This window comes from Schistocerca cancellata, chromosome 1, assembly GCF_023864275.1.
Source record: "Schistocerca cancellata isolate TAMUIC-IGC-003103 chromosome 1, iqSchCanc2.1, whole genome shotgun sequence".
Lineage (NCBI taxonomy): Eukaryota > Metazoa > Arthropoda > Insecta > Orthoptera > Acrididae > Schistocerca > Schistocerca cancellata.
In genome coordinates this window covers 1,004,671,403-1,004,688,962 of record NC_064626.1, presented here as the reverse complement: position 1 = coordinate 1,004,688,962, position 17,560 = coordinate 1,004,671,403, and the positions used below count along the sequence as shown (strand labels likewise).

Genomic DNA, 17,560 nt, shown 5'->3' with positions numbered 1-17,560 from the left:
TGAAGAACATCCGTCATGAATTTTGCTTTGCCTTTTAATGAACTTATCATCGTTAGGTTTTTCATTCTGATAGCACATCTCAATTTTTTTCATTGCGAATGATATATCATAACCTCTCTTGCATTGCTTTGTGTAGTCTGTCGGTAAACTCATGAACGAGAGAGTAAGTCTCAACTTTGCCCACCCATCTATGTCACAAGGTGCTTCTACAAGCCGATTCACAACATAGTAGCAACCCTTCTATGATTTATAATAGCGGAGACACAGTGTAGAGATACATCAATACAGCATTAACAGTACTGGAATACAGAATACGATTGCCCTCTTCAGAAATTCAACATTATAGTATCAATTACATTAATGTGGGAGCAGAAGTCACATGTCAGTGTTCCTTTATCTATTACCAACATAGAACCGAATGCCTGTTCATCTGAATGTATGTGGGACTACTATCGTCTCCTAAAGAGATGGATATAGATATTCCAACAGGATTTTGAACATAATATAGTGCAATTAAACTGCAGAATCTGAGACTTATTCTTACTCTGCGTTTCTGCTAAGAGGTAGAAGTTTTATGACAGGGAGTGTTTGAATGCAACAATTCTTGCTACAACAAGGTAGTTCAAAAGCAATGGGTACTTCGTAATTTTGTGTTTTTTATTAGTGCAATTTACACAACTGTTTTGTCTTTGTGTTGGTAAACAGGTCTGAAAAGAAGAATGACCCAAGTACTGTCTCACATCCTACTTCAGAGTCAAAAGCATGCTCCACTGCACAGCAATCACCATCTTCAGATCTTACACCACTGACGCTAACAACGACAGTATCAACTAAATCACATGAAGCAGTAAAAACCACACACCCATCAAACAAAAGAAGAATGTCACCACCAGGCTACTACAAGGATTTTTTTATTGAAGAAAAGCACCAACCAACATTGAAGTGAGTAGTGTGACAGTTCCCAAGGACCATAAATCACTAGTAATTTTTTACCAGAATGTTCAGTGCGTAACTATTACAACTGCTGCAATGGAAGTACTTTTGCTTGACCATCTAAAGGATATAACATTTATGTGTAAGTGAACATTGATTAAAGGGAAACCAAGTTTGTACTGTTGAAATAACAGAATTTGAAATTATTAGTAGCTTCTATAGAGAGACTTTTATAGGTGGAGGAACATACATATAAGTTCAGCAAGGAAGTGAATGCAGAGAAAATGAGTTCAGTTAGATAATAACATTGGCAAAGTGTTTGAATATTGAGTTTGCATTCTTAAAGAACCAAAAATAACCATTTTGTGCATATACTGATCCCCATCAGGCAACTTTATGGCATTTTTGGACAGTGTAGAAAGACTCTTCAGTTAATCAAAAAACTTTAAATAGAATGTTATTGTAGATGGAGATTTACACGTAAACTTTAAAATAACCTGTCAAAATGTACCTAAAGTGTTTATATTCACACAATGTATCACCCGCTATCCATGAATACTCTAGACTTGGAAGGACCACTAAAACTACAACTGATCAAATGTTTTTGGCTTGCAGAAATGTGATCATAATGTAGAAGTGATTGACACTGGATTCTCAGATCATGAAGCAATAAAATTTAAGGTAAATAATGCACTCAGCAGAAATTCTAATAAAAGTGAGAAATACTTTCATAGAAATGTATAAATGAGAACATTAGGATTTTTAATTCATTGTTAAAAAATACAAACTTCAAATATTAAGTTTTAGTCATTTTTTCTTTGTTACAAACATGACTCTGAAATTGTATTCCCTTTCAAAAAAATTACAGTAAAAGCCAGAACTAACACTTGGAGAACAACTTAGACTGTTAATTAAATTAGCTAGGCAAAATCCAACTCTAAAATAGTGTATAAATTGTTACAGAGAAGTATAAAAGAAAGTCATTATAGCAGCAAAAAAAGCAATGAGTCATACATCAACAGAAACATGGGGAGAAAGAAACGATATCAGGTTCAAATGTGATAAGTACAAACTTGGGCAGAAGTAAAGCAAAAAACATGAACATTGTTCTTAAAAGCAAGGGCAAAACCATAAATGATCCTTTCCAAATTGCCACTATATTTAGTAGACACTATATTTAGTAGGCACAATACAAGTTTACTAGAAAATCTTATTAAAAACCAAAGTGATATGAAAGGTAATACTAACATCTCTGTAAATCCCAAAATTATTTTTTGTACCTTTTAACAGCACAAAAGGTACAGAATGCAACTAGCAAACTAAAAAATAAATTTTGCTATGGTACAGACAGCATTCCTGATAAAATAATTACATAGCAAGTACATTGTTTCTCTGGCTGTTGATATAATTAGCACTTCCTTCAGCACTGGTATTTTCCCTAGAGAACGTAAGCTATCAATAACAAAATCATTATATAAAAACACAGATCCTCACAGTATAAAAAACAACAGACCTTTAACAAAGTTGTCTTGTTTCTAAAAAATGTTTGAAAGAATAATATACAAAAAAAGACTATCCCCTCTTTTGAACAAATGTGGAATATTTGCCAGTGAACGAAATGATTTTAGAAAAAATAGATAGTCTGAACTACTATATATAACTTCCTAAAACCTGTAAATTCCATTGAGCATATCCAGATAATCTGTGGATTGTTTTTAGACTTGTTGTTGTTGTTGTTGTTGTTGTCTTCCGTCCTGAGACTGGTTTGATGCAGCTCTCCACGCTACTCTATCCTGTGCAAGCTTCTTCATCTCCCAGTACCTACTGCAACCTACATCCTTCTGAATCTGCTTAGTATATTCATCTCTTGGTCTCCCCCTGCGATTTTTACCCTCCACGCTGCCTTCCAATACTAAATTGGTGATCCCTTGATGCCTCAGAACATGTCCTACCAACCGATCCCTTCTTCTGGTCAAGTTGTGCCACAAACTTCTCTTCTCCCCAATCCTATTCAATACTTCCTCATTAGTTATGTGATCTACCCATCTAATCTTCAGCATTCTTCTGTAGCACCACATTTCAAAAGCTTCTATTTTCTTCTTGTCCAAACTATTTACCGTCCATGTTTCACTTCCATACATGGCTACACTCCATACAAATACTTTCAGAAATGACTTCCTGACACTTAAATCTATACTCGATGTTAACAAATTTCTCTTCTTCAGAAACGCTTTCCTTGCCATTGCCAGTCAGTTTTTAGACTTATCTAAGGCATTTATGTTACTGATCACAAAATTTTGTTTGCTTGAAGAACTTTTGCTGTGACAGAGTCTGTGGCACTGCCACATGTAGTTTAAATCATACTTATCTGTTAGGTACCATTAACTGGAAACAGTTCATGAAGGTAAACCCCACATTTCTGAATATGAGAAAGTTACTCATGAGTACCCCAAGGATCAGTGTTGGGACCCCTGTAGTTCTTGATATTCGTAAATGACTTACCAAGTTATTTAGCACAAGCTCATCTTGTACTGTTTGCAGTCAATACTAGTCTCGTTGTTAAATCTCAGAAACCTGACTTACACAAAAAATAGAAATAACAAATGAAGAAGTAGTTAAATGGTTTAGAGAAAACAGTATTTGTTAATGAAAAGAAAATGTTATGGATGAATTACAGGGATACATCAAATAAAGTAATCTCGAAAATAATAGTGAAGTTAGGTGAACAGAAAATACTACGAACTTCAACTCCTAAATTTTTAGGAATTTGGTTAGATGAGCATCTTGAATGTAATAAACATATGGAATGGATGAATAAAACATTAAGTAAATGTTGTTATGTATCAATAATACTCCAAAATCCCTGCAGCTATGAGTACCTCTTATACATTCACACATAGTCTAGGGAGTTCTGTGCGGAAATAGTAAAAGAACTGAAAGTTATGACTATAACATCTACATATATCTGTGAAAGTATATCCTTTTTGAAATCCCATCCCCAGCTCTTTTCTTTTAACTGTGAAACTAGACACAGAACTGACACCCATAGAGCAACACATAAGAAACCCCTGTATCAAAAAGCGGCAATGTATCATCCCAAAATTCTTCTAAGTTACCAACCCTTAAGAGTTAAACAGATATCAAAGCTACACATTTTTAAAAATAAGTTTAAGAAGATGCTTTGAGTGAAAGCTTTTACAGTGTTGATGAGTACCTGAATTTAATGAATTTGAGAACATCCATAACTTAAGTTAAACATATGCACATGTCATTGGATATAGTGTAATCTTAGAATTTGTTTGTTTAATGTATTTGATTCTCCGTATGATTTTTATCTGTATCTGTATGGTTTGTTTCCGTTTATGTACTTAATTATATGTATGATTTGTATACAGTTTTTTTATATCAACATATGAAAAGTCCTATGTATTTGTATAACATAAAATGGATGATCAATAAATGAAAAAAAGTATTTGTATAATGTGAGGCATATCAGATATTTAGTTTGTTGTCAGTTCTTAAAACGGTTGCACGTTTTTCAGAAATTTCGGCGGTTAGTTATTGTGAATGAAAATGGGTGAGAGCATTTGTATTAAATTTTCCTATAAGAATGGAACAAAGTGCATTGAAGTTTTAGAAATGTTAAATATTGCTTTTGGTGGGTCTGCTATGAGTAAAACTAGAGTTTCCATTTGATGTAAGTGTTTAGAAGGTGAAAGTAACAAATTGGGGCATTATAGGGGATGAAACATTAATTAACAGATACGATTTTGAAACTAAGGCTCAATCGTCTCAGTGATAGCACTTAGGATTACTAGGCCAATAAATTCTCGTTAGAAGTGATAAAATGCGAATGTTATGCTTCCCACAATGTTCTTAGAATTTAATAGTGTAGTACACCATGACTTCTTGCCACAAGGTGAAACGATGAATAAGGAGTACTTCTTACAAGTTCAATATGGTTTCCATGAAGCATTCCAAAAGAAGTTCGGAACTGTAGGATAACAGTTCATAGTTTCTGCATAACAACAATGCACCTACGTACACTTCGTTGCATGTTCATGATTTTTTGGCCGAAAACAATACTGCAGTAATATCCTGGCCTCCATATTTGCCCCATGTGACTTTTTGTTCCCTTAAATAAGGAAAAATTTAAAGTGCAGGTCTTTTACAAATATATATGACATATAAAGTAGATCGCTGAGGAAACTAATTGGCATTAGAGATTAGGACAAATTATTTCTGAGATGTGGTTCCAGTTCCCAACTTGTTTATGAAATCTTCCAGTTTTTTATTAGTATATTAAATGCTCATCATGTTGCAAACATAAAACACGTAACTAGAAAGACGAAACCATGGTACGCCCAAGACTTCGAGACTCTAAAGAATTAACTACTGCAGTTAAAGGGCTTAAGCAAAGTTAATAATTCTTTTGAAATTAAGGATATGCAAAAAATTATCTAGTTACTCTACAAGAAAGTGTTACAGCTGGCTAAAGAAACATGCAACACTAATTTAATAAAAAAAGTAGTAAAAAACAGCAAAGCAGCCTGGTCAGTAATTGATAATATTAAGGGTGTAGTCAGGAACTCGTGATAATTCAGTTCTGATACCAGCAGACACATTCAACCAATATCTTGTAAGCTGTCAAAAGAAATAAAAAAGTTAATAAGAGAATCTAATGAAACATATACGGATTTTCTTAAGAACACAAACCTACATCATGATCAGAGTGGACCTTCATTAAGCAACTTTAGCAAGATAAACCAATTGAATGTTCTTGAAATTTTCAAAGACATGGAAAATTCATATAATACAGATACTTTTAATATGTCAAAGAACCTGCTGAAAAAGTAATATATTACATTATAGTTCCACTAATATATTTTATAAGCTTGTGTTATACAGGAAGTCTTTTTCCTGATCCTCTCATATTATCCAACATGACTACCATCAAGGGAATCAAGTCGGAACCTGCAAACTACATAACATCGTCACTGATCTCAGTAATAGCCAGTGTTGGTAACATACCCACTGAACTACCAAATTTTAGTGTAACAAATCAAAGAAATGACTATAAAATAAGAACCAGTACTGTTAAGCCCATACCACAAAACAGACTGGCAGAACAAATAATAGTCATACCTACATGCAAATAACATGAACTGTGTAGACATGTCATAAGCATGCCAGTCACATAATATAAAGAAAAACTGCACAGCTTCTTGTTAGCTAACCCATTTTATTCTTTAGAAGTATTTCTAGAATGTCAAATGTAACAATGTAAATATTTTGTAATATTAATAAGTAAATGTACTGACGATATCTATTGCATGTACAAAAGCTCAATGGTTAATAAAGAATTTACTTCTGAATATAAAAACTATCGCAAATGCAATGTTCTAGAAGTGTTCCAGAAATTGGGAAAACACTCGGATAAATCTATAATATGTTATGGAAATATTTTTATGAGGATAACACTGATGTAATGAACGTTTGGCGTCATTGGTCGAGGGGCGCCTTGTGAGACAGGTCCGGCCCCCTTGGTACAAGTCTTATTACATTTGACGCCACTTTGGGAGGCCTGCGCGTCGGATGGGGATGAAATGATGATTAAGACAACACAACACCCAGTCCCTGAGTGGAGAAAATCCCTGACCCAGCCAGGAATCGAATCCGGGCCCATGGGATGGCAATCTATCATGCTGATCACTCAGCTATCGTGGCGGACACATTGATGTAGACTAAAAAATAATCTGAGTATTGTGTCCAGTATTCACCACTGTTGCTTTTACTTGCATTGCCCATGTTGGCGTCAGCACCACGACCCTGCCAACATTTTGTAAGAGAAACATTGTGTGTTGTCCACCCAAGTTCCTCGATATAAAAGAACTTACCACTTTGGTCTCTTAATGTCCTTACTTGTGTCAAGTATTTGCATTGGCTGTCGGTTACATCAGTTCTATTTACCAGAATGTTTCTTTTACATACAGGTCACCTTACAGTAAATACCATTTCACAGTGTCTTGTGGCAATAACTAATTTTCGTAATTCAGGCACTGTGTTTTCGACTATGTGAAAGTCCCCCAGCATTTGTCGAATTACCGATTTTTGGAAACTGTTAACAAAAATGCATTTCTTTCCAAAGTTCTTAGTGCTCTTTCTTGGCAATGCTACTAAACCCAGTGGTTTATTTTATCATTCCATTCCAATGGATCCTATCGTGGCAAGGTCGACTTATGTGTAAATTGCAATCCTTTACTTGGGTTAGGCAATATTCGCCCTGAGTTCTTTTTGTGACAACTCTTTAATAAAAGCTGTAATTACTTTAGGGACACCTGAACGCACTTTGCTCCAGAGGTACCTCTTCTTTGTGTTGTGCACATTTTCATGTGATGCAGTACACTTATCCATCACTTCTGAATAACTAAATATATTACAAAATATATTAATTGGACTATCTGTCACTGGTTAACTATAATCACACAAACGGAATAAGCTGGGTTTCCAAAGACATGAATTTCTTACAAGTGTATACCCTCATGAGGACTCACATAAGTCGACTTATATCTAGAAACACTTAACTTGTACATTGTCATGCCAACTTATGCAGAAGTTGATAGGTATTCTACTTTCTTACACGATGTCACTTCCTCCACCATCGCTTGCTAGCTTCAGTAGCTTCCACTAGGAGGGGGGGGGGGGCACCTGTTCTGGTTCATTTGACAGTGCAGATCTATGATTGTTTGGTTATGCACACGCAAAGTTACTGCCCTGCCAAAGTAATAGAGTTAGGCTGCAACTAAGTATATAAGTACTTTCTAAAGTGGCAAAGTGTTCTTAAATGGTGAGATAGGAATATCACTTTAGCATTCAGAAACTCTTTATAATCAGTTATTTGTGGTAGAGTAAGACACCATATTTTGAAGTGACGAAATGGTTTGAAAAATATTGAAACTGTGAGTGGTAACTTGCTGAAGTTCATATTACTACAGAACAGCCAGTGGTACAAAGGTACTTTTTTTATTTCAGTATAATGATGATAATTTTTTTCTTGAATCTTTGAGTTCAAATATTACCTTGAAATAGAAATTTATTTGTAGTTTTAGACATTTAAAACTACTGTTGCCCCTCAGTAAAATTCTGTCTGAATATAACAGCGTTCACGTGGGCTCTATCAATGAGTAATGACTGTTCTGCACAATATTACAAAGTTTGGTTACAAAATGAAGTACTGATACCATATTGGCGAAACAAATGTACAGTATATTTATGGCACCTGTGAACTATCAGAACCTTGACAAGATCTGAAAATAAAAACAGAGCTGACTTGTTGAGACAAAAACCTTACTTTCTGATCTACCTTCAGTACATTGAAGGTAACGCAAAATTTTAGAAATAGTGTTCTTCAGACTGCAGCGATTCCATTGCCAGATATTCCAATGGTACTCGTAACTTAATGCGAGCTGGCAAGGTATCTTGCATATTTGTTGTATTAGACTTTTATACAGAACCAGAAATATAGCTCAGAATATTTCAAAATTGATTTTACTCATTATAAAAAATTTTTCGAGCGAAACATAATCCTCATCAGACAACTCCCTTATTATCATGTTTGATAATCCCAAACGATTCGTACGAGGTGCCTGTTTCCATTTCCATCATCTGTGGGCCCGGTTTTTCTTCGTCAGTGTCAGCTAAAAGCTGCGCAATTCCCGTACGAATAATCTCGTTTGTGGTCATCTTGAAAGTCGCGTAAACAGCCTTTCCACGTCAGGCGTGTAGAAACAGTTTAGTGCATGGGAGTGCAATGGTGGGGGCAAGCATGTGCCTGTGGAAACTCGGATTAATGAATCCCCTCTCGCTGCGCTACACTACTGGACACTGGAAAGAAAATGGAAAACTGATTTTGTGTGTGCTTGTAAAGCAGTCGCAGAGATCGTACGGGAAAGGCCACTTTCACCACCGCTGCTGCTCGCTCATGAGTTTACAGACAGACTATAGTGGCGTAGCCAACTTCAGGCTGTGATAGTGGACTAAGCAATATACGTTTTATCTTGCAGTTCTGTTACTTTGTTTATTGTAATGACGCCACGATACCTGCTGATGGCTATGTGAATCGGCGTTCGGGTAATCGAAAGTCAGCTTTGAACAATTTAATTTTAAAAACATCTGCTCATTTTGTATTTCAGAATGTGTAATTCCGTTTCCTTTGGCATTTGTGTTTTCCATTGTTTAAATCCTAATGTGAATCATGCAAGTGCATTCAGACTGAATGTCACAGACTGTATACTTCTAGTTTTCTGGACTTCGTACCGTTAGCGGGAAAACATCTCAGGCCAGCGGTATTGCTGCAAGTGGCGCCATTGTTCTCTGGTCAGTAGCAATTCAAGGCAGCCAATCAGCCATGTTTACTTTCCAGTGGGGTGTGTAGACCCATAGTGGGGTGGTTTATCATCCCATGAAAACACACAGGTTTGTTCCAAACTGTCTTCACAAATATTGAGTTGTTTAATGCTTAACCCGTAAACATTCGCGTATTGGACAAATATATTGTGAATACGGATTTCGCAATCATCCGCCGAGAGGGTAAAGCTGCTGATATTTTCAAACACTTTTGAATCGTCAATTTTTATAGCCAGAGTTTGTAGCCAGTGTTCAAACATGCAGTGTTTTGTGTGTGAATTATTAGGGATGTGGCTTCAGGAGACCTTTTTCTGTTTTTGTTTTAGAACGCACTGATACGGAGATGTAGCTCGTCGTGTGACGGTATTTGTTTAAATCGAAAACATTTTTGTCATTACCAGAAAAGAACGACTACCGTACTTAAATTCATCACGTTAGGAGCCTTTGATGTTTCCTATGCTATGTACTTGAAGATGAACTTTGTTATAGTTCTGTTTGGCACGTATCTTGCATGATCCTACGATTTTCCTGAAGTTTCAACGTGCTAAGAAATATCCGATCTTTAGTTACGCTAGACTCATATTAGCCGTATCTGTTTTGATCTTTTAGTAGTGTATATTGTATTAAAAAAAGTTGCAGGCGTTGTTTATATACACTCAAAAGTTGATCAACGTTAATACCAGTGTTGTAGTGGAACAATTGGAATATTCATTGATACATAATGTAGATAATGACAGTCATAAGAACTGCTTAGTACTATTGCGTGGTTTTTTTTTTTAATTTTATTTTTTAAAAATACTGTCGACAGTAACAGATGCCTGTATGCTCGGAACCTTTTATTTATTTATTAATTTACTTGAAGGTCAGTAGATAGTAGGACCAAAACGTATCAGGCGATTAATTCCATTAAAAATCGGCCATTAATTCCTTTTATCCATATTTAAGATATATACCGTAATAAGTTGAAGAATGTACTGAAATAACTTTATTGTAATGTAGGTTCCACAAGGGTGCATTCGTTGCGATAAGACCCCTCGAAAGCATTTAGTATGTGTTGTGGATAGGGAGCCTTACTTAATTAGTTATCAGACTTTATTATGTGTGTGAAAAGAGAGTATTTGTGATAAATTAATGCTGGATATGAAGGTTTGTATAGTTTGCAAAATACCCTCTTTCTCAAAGGAGGTGGATCCCTCATAATATGTCTTAAGAGTGGCATGCCCCTTCTTTCTAGCCTTCTCCAACATAATCCTCTCTTCTAATCCTTCTGAAAGTTGTGTTATTTAGTGGAGAGAGAGTGAATGAGTATGTTTGTGTTTTGGCAGTGCTGGTAAGTACTGCTGTTAGTATTCAGTACATGTAGTGTGTTAGTTGAAGAGTGAAGGGTGAAAAGGTAATTATGGGTCCCTTTTTGCTCCAAGCCATCATTATTTAACCACCTTCTGAGCTATTTGTTGAAAATAATTTTAATGCAATTATAGTGTGAAGGCTGCTGTTGAAAATTAATTACGTACCTTGAAAATTAATTACATACCTTTGTGTTCAGGATTATAGATCATTCACATAAATTGTCCTGTACTTATTGCCATGAAATTATTAACATTTTGACGTTGTTTTAGTGTAGATTTTCAGCTTTTTTCTTGTAGGACAAGTTATACATACATATATTTCTTTCTGTTCCAGTTTCAGAATGGGATGGAGCCTCTGTGTAGTCCATCTGCATAATTAGATGAAAAATAGATGTTGGCATCTTAGTGTTAAAACACATTTGGACATGGATAAATATGAAGAAACAGGAATGACGATTATATACTATAGATATTTCTTATATTAGTATGTGTGCTTGAGTTATTGCAGACTTATATCAAGGTAGCATTGTCAATAAAGAACAATGCCACACATGAGTATTATTCACTAGAACTATTTTATGGAACTTTTATGCCATTTGGATTTGGAAAGCCACTTTGAAACTGCTCTTAGCTAGAAGTTGTTTGGACATGAAGAATAAACGGAAAGTTGCTGTACTAGCTCACTCCAGCATTCCACATTACCGAACATCTCGTGAGCTAGAATCAATGATTTTTAACTTATGCTCTTCATTGCCATCATGTTTCACATGCTGAGGTGAGTGCCTTGTTTGTTTATAAATTTACCCCAAATTGCTCTTAATTATTCACGTGTTTCATGGATTATAATTGTGCCTTCTCACTACAATGTAGAATTATTTTAGAACTTTTTCTCGGTGAAAAATGTGGCAGAATCCTGACTTTATACAGATTGTCTTTGAGCAACTTCTTCTTCCTTTTTTTTCATATAGTGCTTTATACATAACTTGTGTTCAATCAGTCTAAAAAAAAAGTATAAATGTATAATTCTGTACATGAAGCACAGCTTATATTTCTAAGTAGGCATATTGCTTAGTAACATGTCACTGATGATTGGGCAGGATTTCTACTGGAGATCACTATGCTGTGTAGTGAAACTTTTTGGAAAAAACTAGTTGTTATGTGATCTTCACAACACATGGCCTGCCCATTTGCTACCTTGCAATACCAGCACTTGAAAACAGAGTGAGTTGGAACTTATTAGTGGTATGTGGTTGGCTGTCGCCATTCACCTTACCTGAAACTTGGCCTGATACTCCATTTGTCAGTCACATTTATTATTTTTTTGTTGTATTTTTATTGTGTCTTCTCTTGTGGTCTTCTTTTTTGCATTTGTGTGCCCTTCACATTTGTGACTGCTTACCTTCTTCTCGTCTACTGCTCGTTGTTGTATCTGTATGTATTCAGTCTGCCTGACCGTTGTTCGACTTACGGACTGTGCTGTTATAAAATTGTAGGCCTATGTATTGTCACATTGTCATTAGGGTAAACTTCAGTACTATTCCAAACTTTAAACACTTAGTAACCTTGTCAATGTGCAGCAGTAGTGCCTCTTGCAGAAAATTTGTGAAGTAGGACTGGTAGTCCATTTGTGACAAAGTTTAGAGTGTGTGTTAAAAAGACTGTAGAGTTAGAACACTGACACTGTATTTTGCTTCAATATTTTTTCATCTATAGGTGTTGACTGACGGGCTAGTCTGAGGTGTGGGTTAGGTTGCAGTGGTGTATGTTCTACAAACTTAGATGAAGACCCAGCTTTAGTTTTGTTATCAAACTGGTAATGTTACAATGGGCTCATTGTATAAACATTACTGATTGTTGCTCAATTTGATATAAGTTCAGAAATTGAACTCTGTTGAGGACTCTGCCCTGCGGAGCAAAGGGGGTTCAGTGTCGATCTAAGTTAGCATGGTTATTGACATGATTACCATGCTTCAACCCTAGGTATTGATTGTAGTCATCAATAAACACTATTTGTCATCAAAAGTATTGTGTTAAAAGATTGAGGGAAGTACACTGAAAAAATTCTCCCCATATGAAAAATATTTGTCAAAGTTCATGAAGGCAAAAAAAAAAAGGTTGCTGCTGATTTCAATTCACAGAACATCAGGACAGATCATGACTGAGAGTGTTTGAAAATATGTTATGAAAATACTAAGAAAAGAACCAAGAAGTCAAGTGCAGTTGAAAGGGTATAATTTACAGGTGCTCTTTATAGTTATTAAATTTATTCTTTATGTAAGTGCATGGGGTGTGTAAACTGGAGCAAAAACAGTGTCAGTATCTTTCAAGATTGAAATGTATATAACTGGAGTCGGTAATTTTGTCTGGCCTACTGTTACTGGAAATGGATAGAAGCTAATTGCAATCCTGGTTGCAGTTATTTCACATCATCAGTAATAGAAGAGACAACTGTTAAGGCCTCTGTACATGGTTAAACAATTTGTCAACTTGTACTAGATTGGTCAAATTTTTGCCGATGTATGGTCAACTTGACACGTTTGTGAAACATAGTTTGTTTGACGTGTTGTAGAAGAATTTAGTTTGACTACAGACTTGACAGGGTGCAGACGTTGTGTTAATGTTTTGCCACAGATGCTACCAAAAATTTCAACAATACAGGAGGAAGGATAGGTTGCTACTCGCTGTAAAGATGACAAATTGAGTTGCAGACAGACGCAATGAAAAGACTGTTACACACTTAGCTTTTGTCAGGAGCCTTCTTGAGAAAGGAACACATTCACACTGGCAAGCACATCTCACAAAGACATGACCACCAACTTCGGCAGCTCAGACCGTAATGCAACTGCTATGTGCAACAAAAGCAACAATCTGGAGGGGACGGTTAGGGATAGCGGGGAACAGGTGGAGGGGGGGGGGGAGAGAAGAGCACAGCCTGGCGAGGTGTGCAGGGCCTATATGGAGGCGTGACAAGACTGTCATCAGGTGCAGCAGGAGGAAGCTGTGGGGCAGGAAGGGGAGGGGAGGGGGGAATGGGGAGCAGGAAAGGAGAGGAGCATCCATTCAGGAGTCCATCTGTCTCCTGGAACAGTCCCACTGTGGTGTTTGTGTGGATCCCAGGACACGTTGGAATCCCCGGCAACGAACTTGCCGACAGGCTGGCCAAACAGGTGACGCAGAAACCGCTTCTGGAGGTAGGCATCTCCGAAGCTGACCTGCATTCTCTCTTGCACAGCAGGGTTTTCCAGCTTTGGGAGATGGAATGGCATAACAGTACGCACAACAAACTGTGTGTCATTAAGGAGACTGTGAATGTGTGGAAGTCTTACATGCAGGCCTCTCGCAAGGAATCAGTGGTCCTCTGTCGGCTCCGCAATGACCATACATGGCTAATGCATGGTTACCTACTCCATTGCGAGGACCCACCTCATTGTCGTTGTGGCTCCCAAATGAATCGTCCACCTCTTGCTGGACTGCCCACTTTTAGCCACTCTGCGGCAGACTTTTAACTTTCCCAGCACCCTGCCTTTGGTGTTGGGCGACAATGTCTCTACAGCAGCTTTAGTTTTACGTTTTATCTGAGAGAGTGGGTTTTATACTCCTATATAGGTTTTAGCGCATGTCCTTTGCCCTGTGTGTTCTCCACCCTAGTGCTTTCAGGGTGGAGGTTTTAATGTGTTGCGGAGTGGATGGTTTTCCCTTTTTATTCTCGTGGTTGGCCAGCCACTATGATCCGCTTTCACGTTTTACTCTCTTCTATTTCTAGCGTCTCTGTTGTTTTCTTGTCCTCATTTGTTCCTTTTAGTGTTTGTTGCCTTCCCTTCATTCTTGTGGCTTTTCCTTTCTTTCTGTGTTGTGTTATATGTTTCGTCCGTCTTATTCTTACACTTTTGGCATTGGGCATTGTTTTATTAGGAACAAGGGACCGATGACCTTGTAGGTTGGTCCCTTCTCCCGCCTTTAAACCAACCAACCAACCAAAGGAGAGGAGTGGGGAAGGGGAAAGGCGAGTGGGTCTGTTGGCAGAGAGTGGTACACAATAAGGGTGGGGATGTGAATAGGAAGTGAGTGATAAGACAGAGGGTTGGACACTTTTGGGTGGTGGGGCAAAGAAAAGTGGAATGTGGAGTTAGTAAAGTGGTCCAATGTGGCCAATAATAATAATAATACCACCACCCATTTTTGTGTCTCCTTTGCAAATAATACAAGGACATTGCATGTCATTTTACCTGTGTTTGTGACATTCAGTTGTCAGCCCCTGCCAGGCACAGACAGAAGATTATCTTAATGTCATATTGTTAATTCTGGGAAAGTAATTAGTTAATCATTTGACTACAGTGGACAGGTTAAACTGTCATGCTATGCAGCTCCCCAGGTACTGTCAATCTGTGTCCATAACCTTACTCTGAAAACCACCGCAAAGTGCATGGCAGTGGGTACATACTGTGTACTAGTTATTAGGGTTTCTTCCCATTCCATTCACAAATGGATGCAGGAAGAATGATCGTTTGAATGCCTCTGTGCTTGTTGTAATTCTTCTTACCTTGTCCTCGCAATCCCTATGTGCATGGTATGTAGGGAGTGGTGGTATATTCATAGAATCATTATTTAGGCCTATTGTCAGTCTTGTAACTTTGTTAGTAGACTATCTCGGGATAGTTTACATCTATCTTCAAGTCTGCCAATTCAGCTTCTTCAGCATCACTGTGACTCTCTCCCATGTACCAAACAAACCTGTGACCATTCGTTCCACCTTCTGTGTATATGTTCAGTATTCCCCGTTAGTCCTATTTGTTAAGGGTCCCACACACTTGAGCAATTTCTAGAGTGGGTTGAACGAGTAATTTGTTGTCCATCTCCTTTGTAGATTGACGGCACTTTCCCAGTATTCTACCAATAAACCGAAGTCTACCACCTACTTTACCCACAATTGATCCTGTGTTACACTCAAGTATTTGTATGAGTTGGCTAATTCCAACAGTCACTCATTGACATTATAGTCATAGGGTACTAAGTTTTTTTCGTTTTGTGAAGTGCACAATTTTACATTTGTGAACACTTGAAACAAGTTGCCAATCTTTGCACCACTTCTTACCAAGACCTGACTGACTGTTTATGCAGCTTCTTTCAGATAGTGCTTCATTATAGATGATGCGTCATCTGCAAAAAGGCTAAGATTACTACACTCCTGGAAATTGAAATAAGAACACCGTGAATTCATTGTCCCAGGAAGGGGAAACTTTATTGACACATTCCTGGGGTCAGATACATCACATGATCACACTGACAGAACCACAGGCACATAGACACAGGCAACAGAGCATGCACAATGTCGGCACTAGTACAGTGTATATCCACCTTTTGCAGCAATGCAGGTTGCTATTCTCCCATGGAGACGATCGTAGAGATGCTGGATGTAGTCCTGTGGAACGGCTTGCCATGCCATTTCCACCTGGCGCCTCAGTTGGACCAGCGTTCGTGCTGGACGTGCAGACCGCGTGAGACGACGCTTCATCCAGTCCCAAACATGCTCAATGGGGGACAGATCCGGAGATCTTGCTGGCCAGGGTAGTTGACTTACACCTTCTAGAGCACGTTGGGTGGCACGGGATACATGCGGACGTGCATTGTCCTGTTGGAACAGCAAGTTCCCTTGCCGGTCTAGGAATGGTAGAACGATGGGTTCGATGACGGTTTGGATGTACCGTGCACTATTCAGTGTCCCCTCGACGATCACCAGTGGTGTACGGCCAGTGTAGGAGATCGCTCCCCACACCATGATGCCGGGTGTTGGCCCTGTGTGCCTCGGTCGTATGCAGTCCTGATTGTGGCGCTCACCTGCACGGCGCCAAACACGCATACAACCATCATTGGCACCAAGGCAGAAGCGACTCTCATCGCTGAAGACGACACGTCTCCATTCGTCCCTCCATTCACGCCTGTCGCGACACCACTGGAGGCGGGCTGCACGATGTTGGGGCGTGAGCGGAAGATGGCCTAACGGTGTGCGGGACCGTAGCCCAGCTTCATGGAGATGGTTGCGAATGGTCCTCGCCGATACCCCAGGAACAACAGTCCCTAATTTGCTGGGAAGTGGCGGTGCGGTCCCCTACGGCACTGCGTAGGATCCTACAGTCTTGGCGTGCGTCGCTGCGGTCCGGTCCCAGGTCGACGGGCACGTGCACCTTCCGCCGACCACTGGCGACAACATCGATGTACTGTGGAGACCTCACGCCCCACGTGTTGAGCAATTCGGCGGTACGTCCACCCGGCCTCCCGCATGCCCACTATACGCCCTCGCTCAAAGTCCGTCAACTGCACATACGGTTCACGTCCACGCTGTCGCGGCATGCTACCAGTGTTAAAGACTGCGATGGAGCTCCGTATGCCACGGCAAACTGGCTGACACTGACGGCGGCGGTGCACAAATGCTGCGCAGCTAGCGCCATTCGATGGCCAACACCGCGGTTCCTGGTGTGTCCGCTGTGCCGTGCATGTGATCATTGCTTGTACAGCCCTCTCGCAGTGTCCGGAGCAAGTATGGTGGGTCTGACACACCGGTGTCAATGTGTTCTTTTTTCCATTTCCAGGAATGTATTTCAGGGTTGCCACAAGTTCTGGAAATCGGAGAATTTCTAACGTGTTAAGGAAGTCATGGAAATTTGTCTCAGTAGATGAAATGGTTTGTTTACTCAGATGTCGTGTATAGTCATACCTGGGCACAACTGAGTATGTGCACTGCTTCCATACTTACTCATTCTTACTGCTTCTCGCCTTCCTACCATTCCCCTCAACCTGCAGTCAGTGCTGCCACCACTTCTTGCCACTAGCCTAGCAGCTACCAACAAGAGGCAGGGAAGCATGAGGAGTGTTTT

The 17,560-nt window shown here is 38.8% G+C and overlaps 1 protein-coding gene across 2 annotated transcripts in view; it reads left to right on the top strand.

Moving 5' to 3' along the window:
- Positions 1 to 9,294: 9,294 nt before the first annotated feature.
- The window catches only part of LOC126088972 (uncharacterized), a 97,999-nt gene continuing 89,733 nt past the window's right edge, over positions 9,295 to 17,560 (top strand). For both annotated transcript variants that reach the window (XM_049906875.1, XM_049906874.1), the window contains exons 1-2: positions 9,295 to 9,408; positions 11,023 to 11,463. The gene's annotated coding sequence lies outside the window, so the exon portion shown is untranslated. The remainder of the gene's footprint in view (positions 9,409 to 11,022; positions 11,464 to 17,560) is intronic.